Below are 8,162 nucleotides of genomic sequence, written 5' to 3'. Positions count from 1 at the left end.
AGCACAGCTCAGATTAGCCTCATGTTGGACCCATGAATTGTTACTTGTGAGGATAAAAGTCAGAGTCATAGCAACAACAAACAAACAAACATGAAACATAATCTAAGAAATGCCAGTAATAGTTAAAACATTATAGTACATAGTATATAAAATGCTATTGAATATATTTTTTATGATGTGTTTGTTTCTATATTAACAACTTGCATTATTTAGGGACATTTTAATGTTTTTGTTGGCATATATCAATCAGTCATAATGATGAGTTTCATTATGTCATCTTACCCGTGTACAGAATGTACTGTGGTCACATTAAAATGTGGACTCCTTCACGGATTTGTGTACACCCTTGTGCCGGGGCCAAGTTAATCTCCTTTGTTGTTTGAATTTTAGAATATGGGCTACTGAAGCAAGCACAGCACTATTTTTGCCATTTTTATACATATATGCCATTTTCTTTTGTTTCTAGCCCCTCCCTTCCCTTCCCCATTCTCCACTCCCTCTGGCCCGCCCCGCTTCCCCCCAAGCAGTTCTTTCTGTATTGATGGCAAGGCTATGATTCTACTCTCTTCTCATGAAATGCTCTCTTTGAATAGTGTTATTTATATATTACTATAAAAGCAAATGCAGACACTGGCCCAGTCATTTTCTCTTTTTGAGACAGGGTTATGCAGCCCTGGCTCTCCTGGAAGCCCCTATATAGGCCAGGGTGACCTCAAATTCACAGAGGTCCACCTGCCTCTGCCTCTGAGTACTGGGATTAAAATCGTGTGCCGCCACACTTGGCCGTCAAACATTCTCTTATGGAAGATGTTAGAACAAAAGATTGAAAATCCCCCTTTATATATCATCCGCCATGATTAATCTGAAGAAAAAACATTTTTTTTCTGCTGAGAAATTTGAAAAGATGGCTGTGTTTGTGCTGTTTTTGACTTTGTTTGGCAGAAAGGTTTTTAGGTACTTCTAAATTTTCAAATGTCATAGCAGAAATTTGCAGGTCAAAAACATTAATGAAAGGACATTTAAAATACATTTCACCTTACCAAAAGTTCTAAGTATAACTACAACGTATTTCACACTGAAAGCTTATAAACTAATATAATAAATGAATGAGGGGAAGGAGAGATGGCTCAGTGGTTGAGAGCACTGAATGGTCTTCCAGAGGTCCTGAGTTCAATTCCCAGCAACCACATGGTGGCTCCCAACCATCTGTAATGGGATCCGATGCCCTCTTCTGGTGTGTGTCTGAAGACAGCTTCAGTGTACTCATAGACATAGAATAAATAAATAATTCTAAAATCAATAAATAAATCTTTGCAATAAGTTCATTAAAACGCTACTTGTTAGTAAATCCACCATGAACATGTTGGACCGTGGGGCACACATGGCGTTGCTTCCCTGTGCTCCTTCGATACCTACAGTGCTGATGTGCAAGAGCACATCAAGATAGAAAGAAGCACAGTAGGACAGTAAAGAACTTTCCATTTTGAGACTGTTTGTGTTTTAGTGACAGCGAACTTAAAACTCCTTGTGAACAAGTAACTTAACTGCACTTTTAGGAATCCACACACACCAAGCCAAGCAGATCCTACCGTGCCCGGCTTCTCTTTTGCAATCTTGGTCACTCCACAAGGATACATATAAAAATCTTACCCATGGGGCATTTTAAAAGCAACTTAAATGGCTCTAATAAGAACTGCTATACAGGGGGCTGGAGAGATGGCTCAGCGGTTAAGAGCACTGACTGCTCTTCCAGAGGTCCTGAGTTCAAATCCCAGCAACCATGGTGGCTCACAACCATCTGTAATGGGATCTGATGACCTCTAGTGCATCTGAAGATAGCTACAGTGAACTTGTATATAGCAAATAAAAAAAACTTTACTTAAAAAAAAAAAAAGAAGAAGTCGGGTGGTGGTGGCACACGCCTTTAATCCCAGCACTTGGGAGCCAGAGATAGGTGGATTTCTGAGTTCGTGGCCAGCCTGGTCTACAAAGTGAGCACCAGGACAGCCCTGGTAGTTAAGAGCACCTACTGTTCTTGTAGAGGTCCTGAGTTCAAATCCCAGCACCTGGGGTATTTGAGATTCTTGGCAGCACCTGCATGCATGTATACACACACACACACACACACACACACACACACACACACACATTGTAACAAGAAAATACACATTGCATTGCACATCTGGAATCAGCACTGGGGAGGTAGAACGAGTAGGACCAGGAATTCACAGTCATCTTCAGCTACCTAATGAGGCCAGCTTGTGCAGACGTGGGGTCCTGCCTAAACAATAACCAAGTAGACAAAAGTGGAGATGCAAGGGAAAGTAGACAGAGGAGAAATGTGTCAAAGAGAAACCAACAGAAGTGATGAAAAATGGAAAAGATAAAATTGAACTGGCAATCTCTGTAAAAAAAAAAAAAGAAAAAAAAAGTAACAAAATATGGTTGGAAAGTGATGGGCATTTAGTATAAACTGAGTTAAGAGATGCTGAAAGAGAATTTCTGAATGTGACCAGACAATTACACACACCACAGAGTTTAAGGTTTTGCTCTGTCACTCAGGTTTAACTCAAGTTCCTTCTACCTCTACCCTCAAGTACTGAGATAACACAAACATGCCACCACACCTAGATTAAAAGAACATAGTTCAAACAACACTTTCACGATATCAAAATAAGTACCAGTGAGAATGGTGAGATATAATATTCAAATAGCCATGTCAACAGAATAGTCAACAGCACACTAAGCAGATATTTTAAAATATTTATTTATTTATTTATTTCAAAGACTTATTTATTATTATACATAAGTATACTGTGGTTGTCTTCAGACGCGCCAAAAGAGGGCGTCAGATCTCATTACAGGTGGTTGTGAGCCACCATGTGGTTGCTGGGATTTGAGCTCAGGACCTTTGGAAGAACAGTCAGTGCTCTCAACTGCTGAGCCATCTCACCAGCCCCAGATATTCTTTGTACCCAAAAATATAAAGATAAAAATCATAGTGTGGACTTCTATGGAAGCAAACCTATGCCTCTTTTGTAGATGATTCTTTTAAGGCATGCTTCTGTCTTTATATTTACCTCTGTGTAGAGATGGAACCATTAACCATGACATCAGACCAAATGACCACAATAAGCTTCTTTTTCTGAAATGCACGAAGTCCATAGTCTGTATGTACATGCATAACAACAAGCATTCCATAGAAATGGTGTGTAGGATATTGGATGCAAGCAAGAATAAAGACAAATGCACAATAGGAATTTCCTCTGTCCACATCTGAAGCTTTAAAAAGAATTTCATGCAACAGATAAAGGAAGAACTTTAGACCTGGCTTACAAATGGTTCCGTAGGATATGATGGCACCAACCAAGGTAGATGGCTGTGTAACTCTAGTCCTGATGAGAAGTGGCTCTGGGGGCGGCAGTGAAGAAAAACTCTGTTAAGGAGAAAGTTTAGCAGTTCAACTGACCACATTGTCTGGATTAGGGCATGGTTGGAGTGTGGGTGTGTGCTGATTCAAGGGTAATTTCTAATCTCTAAGCCCCATGACAGGAACTCAGAGATGACTGGAGAACTGATGCAAAAAGGTGAGAACCGGGTATTGGATGGGTATTTTAGAAGGAGTGGCAGAGTGGGCTATAAAGCCAATCCACAAAGAGCATCCGATGAAGGGAGAGCTTGTAACGGGAGAACATGAATGTCATTCACCTTTCCCAACCACACCACAGCGCTTTCTCAGTGAGCTCATGTGCAGAGTGTCAGCCATATTGTCTGAAACAGAACCTTTGCATGAGCTCAGCTCATGCTCCTCTCACTAAAGTAACCTTGTAGCTCTGCTGGATACATTACTACTGCTGAGTCTCTTACTAGGAAAGAGCACGAACCAACACTGGGTGTGGCACGTTTCCTTGAGTGAAGAAATCAGCTCCCTCAAGAGTTTCATTATATTGACCATTTCCTTGTGGAACGGAAGTAAGATATTTTCAGTGAAACAGGCATGTATTCTATCTAGTATCTGCCCTCACTGCGTTATAGACTACTCCCGTTGGTACCACTATCTGTGGACTCTGTCATCACTTTCATTGTATTCTGATCAACAGTGCTTCTGGTTAATGAACTGAGCTCATGTCAAGAGGAAAGCAGCACTCTGTTCATACCCCGGGAACTCACTAATCATACCACATACTTCATCTCTATGAAGCAACTGCCCCTACAGAGCAGTATAATGCTTATGACTAAGTCTTGGTTGCATCAGACAACATCCTGAAAGAGTATGATACTTCCTGTTCTTTCGTTTATTGTTTATTGTGACAGGACCTTCCTCTACAGACCTGGCTGGCCTATAACTCACAGTAGCAATCCCTCTGCTACAGTCCCCTGAGGGATGGGATTATCTGTGTGAATCACCATGCTTGGGCGTGATGCCGTCTTGCAAGATGCAATGTACCTTTTGGGTCAGAGGTCAAAAGATGGTGCTGCCCTTCCGGTTACCAGAATACAAGTGCAAAGCTGCGATTGGGCTTGGGGGATTGTTCAACTGGGAAAGTTCTAGCTGTGAAAGCATAGGGTCCAAGTTCAACTTCTTAGGACCCTTGGATAAAAGCGGGATACAGGGGCTGGTGAGATGGCTCAGTGGGTAAGAGCACCCAACTGCTCTTCTGAAGGTCCAGAGTTCAAATCCCAGCAACCACATGCTGGCTCACAACCATCTGTAACGAGATCTGACTCCCTCTTCTGGAGTGTCTGAAGACAGCTACAATGTACTTACATATAACAAATAAATAAATCTTTAAAAAAAAAAAAAGCGGGATACAGTGGTGTGAGCCTGTTATCCCAGCATGGAAGAGGCAGAGACAAAGGATCTCGGGGTTCACTGGCCAGCCAGTCTAGCTGAATCAGAGAACCCCAGGTCCAGCAGGAGACCTGATCTCAAAGACAACGTGTTGAGTGGTTGAAGAAGACACCTGATGTTGACAGCTGGCCTGCATATGCATGTGTGCATACAGAGAAGAACACACATGTGCACAGACAGGGAGAGAGGGAGAGATGTGGCTCTTCTTATCATACTTGTTTGCAGACATTTTGCTTTCTGTGGCCTCCATACTGAACACTACTTAACTAGGGGTTATGAGTCCTATGATGCTACCATGAGACCACCATAGTGGTTCCAATGAATGGAAAGAAGAAACTATTACTTGGATATTTAGTGCCCCTTACACCACCGGGCCACCTGGTAAACAAGGGACTTGTTGAATGGGGAAACTGAACCTGACTACAAAGGTAAATCTGGGCTGCTGCTACGCTGTCAGCGTAAACATGGTGGCATTGTCTTCAGTGCGAGGTGGTCTTGAGAGCACTTCTTAGTACTTTAGCATCTAACACTTAAAGTTGGTGGAGACCTTAGCATTCACATGAGCCAGCACTGTTTGAGCAGGAAGACTCATCAGGAACTTTGCCAGCTAAAGAACTCAGCCTGGCTGAGTGACTTAGGGTTTCTACTGCTGTGATACAACACCATGACCAAAAAGCAAGCTGGAGAGGAAAGCGTTATAATTCCATATTGCTGCTCATCGTTGGAAAAAGTCCAGACAGGAACTCACACAGCGCAGGAACCTGGAGGCAGGAGCTGGTGCAGAGGCCATGGAGGAGTGCTGCTAACTGGCTTGCTCCACGTGGCTTGCTCAGCCTGCTTTCTCCCCGATGGATTACTAAGAAAATGCCTTGTGGCTGGATCTCATTGGTGGTATTTTCTCAACTGAGGTTCCCTGCTCTCTGATGGCTCTAGCTTGGGTCAGGTTGACATAAAACTGACAACCACACTGAGGAAACATGAGATAGTTACTAGTGTCAGCTAGGACCCTGTGGGGAACTACAGAAAGGATGGTGTGTAGATGCTAGACACAGGTTCTCTCATTGACAGGTATAGTCCCGGAGGCTCTGCAGTAGAGGCAACAGAGCAGAACAGAGCTGGCCCAACGGGATTGCTTCTCTGCTGTCTGCTTCCACCCCTCTTCTTGCCCCCCCATCTTTTAAAGATTTATTTACTTTATGTATCTGAGTACACTGTACTAGGTCTCATTACAGATGGTTGGGAAGCCCTTTCTGCTTCTCTTTAAAGAGGTAATTAAAATGAGGTCATCAGGCGGCTGGTGAGATGGATCGGCGGTTAAACGCACTGACTGTGCTTCCAGAGGATCCTGGTTCAATTCTCAGCATCCACATGGTGGGTTAAAACTGTAACTCTAAGCCGGGCGGTGGTGGCACATGCCTTTAATCCCAGCACTGGGGAGGCAGAGGCAGGCAGATTTCTGAGTTCGAGGCCAGCCTGGTCTACAAAGTGAGTTCCAGGACAGCCAGGGTTATACAGAGAAACCCTGTCTCGAAAAACCAAACAACAACAACAACAACAAAAAACTGTAACTCTAGTTCCAGGGGACTCAACACCATCACACGCACGCAGTCATACATGGAGGAGAAACACCGATGCCTATATAAGGAGAGAGAGAGAGAGAGAGATCATTAATGTAGGTGCTAATCCAATGAGTGACGTCCTTATAAGAGAGCATGGCATAGGCAGAAGTGATAAAAAGAGATTAGGATACAGGCACTCACATACAAAGATGTCCCTTTGAAGGTGGGACCTAGGTAGATGGCTATCTGCAAGCAAAGTGGAGCCTTGGATGAAAGCAGCCCTGACATCTTTATCTTCTACTCGGAGCCTCCAGTATTATGGGAAAAAACATTTCCATTGCATAAACCACTCAGCCTCTTTTATCTTGGAAAATTAACGCAACCTCTAATATATAACTTTTACACTCAACTAAGTCAGACTCTCTATTCTGCAAAAATAAAGTAATACTAAGCACCCAAGCAAACCCCACATAAAACAATCTTTTAAATGCTTTTCCAAATTTCTAGTAACTCAGTGCCTTGTGCAAGTGCTCCATCTCTGAGCTGTATACTCCCACCCGTTCTGCTATAATTCATTTTGACTTTCTTTTCTCAGAAGCTTGAAGCCTATTTCCCTCTTAATTACCCCAATTAATATCATATTCCCAATGATAAAAAGGAGAGCATCCTCCAGTTTGGTTATTAACTCTTGTTTGGTAAGTAACACATCAATACAGTAGTCTCCCTTTTGCTGGAGTTTTGCTTTCCTGTTTCAATTACCCACAGACGATATAGTTCAAAATATTAAGGACTTCCTAAACAGTTAACTCCTCAAGTTTTTAGTTGCCATCTCACTCTGAGTATCATGATGAAAATTTGCTCCATCCTGCTCTGGCCCAGCTGGATACATTTTCTAAACAACCTTATAGTATCCCAGGAGCCACACAGTCAGATCAACTGTTAAGTACGCAGTGCCTGAACTGGGTCCCCTTCAGTTAGTTAAGCCTGATGCGGAGGCTACAACGCCTCCATCAGCACACCCAAATAAGGCAGAAGAAGGCAGGGCTCCGAGAAGGGATGGATTTCATCTCTCCTTTCTTCAGGGGCAGCTTTCCTGATGACGGTTCACCGACTTGGCATGCTAAAGTCGCCCCTCGATCAGAGGGATGTCAAGCTAACTCTGGTTGTGGGGTACCCGCCAGATCGGCGAGGTGGGAAGCAGAGCTTCAAGGACCAGCGAGATGGCTGTTTGGGTCTAGCAGGCGAGGTGTGTATCCCCGACAGGCTGGAGTAAGGAGACTCGGGGAGGTGGTGTCCAGGGCACAAGCAACCTCGTCTGCCTTACGTAGGCTCACGAGCGTCCGTTTTATAACAAGCCACTGCAGAGCCCCGTGAGGCCAGGAGGACGCCGCTGCAATTAAAACCGGATCAGACCCTGGTTTCGTCACGTTTGAATTATGTAAGCTAGAGCAGGGCACCGAACCTCTCCCGAGCCTCTGGGTCGCTTCCCCAGAAGGAAGGATGACAGTCCCCGCCGCGCCGGGCGCACGCGTGTCTGCGGGCGCCTGCCATCGCGCCCTTCGGGGCGTGCGAGCCACGGCCGGAGCGCTCCGGGGCAGCCAGCGGGCGGGCGAGCTGGAGGGAGGCGGCGCCGCGAACTCGCCGCCGGTGCTGGGCCGCGCTCCCCGCGTTTGAAGTCTCCGGCGCGGCCGCTGGTTGGCCGGCGCGGGTCACGTGCGCGCAGGCAGGAGTTTCCCCGACAGCTGGAGGCT

At 44.8% G+C, this 8,162-nt stretch overlaps 1 non-coding gene across 1 annotated transcript; it reads right to left on the bottom strand.

The window, feature by feature from the left end:
• Positions 1-310: 310 nt before the first annotated feature.
• On the bottom strand, positions 311-414 carry Gm26371. Its single transcript, XR_003951741.1, has one exon. It is a non-coding gene; the product is annotated as a U6 spliceosomal RNA (small nuclear RNA).
• Between the last annotated feature and the right edge of the window lie 7,748 nt (positions 415-8,162).

The sequence above is a fragment of the Mus musculus genome, chromosome 15, assembly GCF_000001635.26.
Source record: "Mus musculus strain C57BL/6J chromosome 15, GRCm38.p6 C57BL/6J".
In the NCBI taxonomy this organism is placed as follows: domain Eukaryota; kingdom Metazoa; phylum Chordata; class Mammalia; order Rodentia; family Muridae; genus Mus; species Mus musculus.
This window is presented reverse-complemented; position numbering and strand designations above follow the sequence as displayed.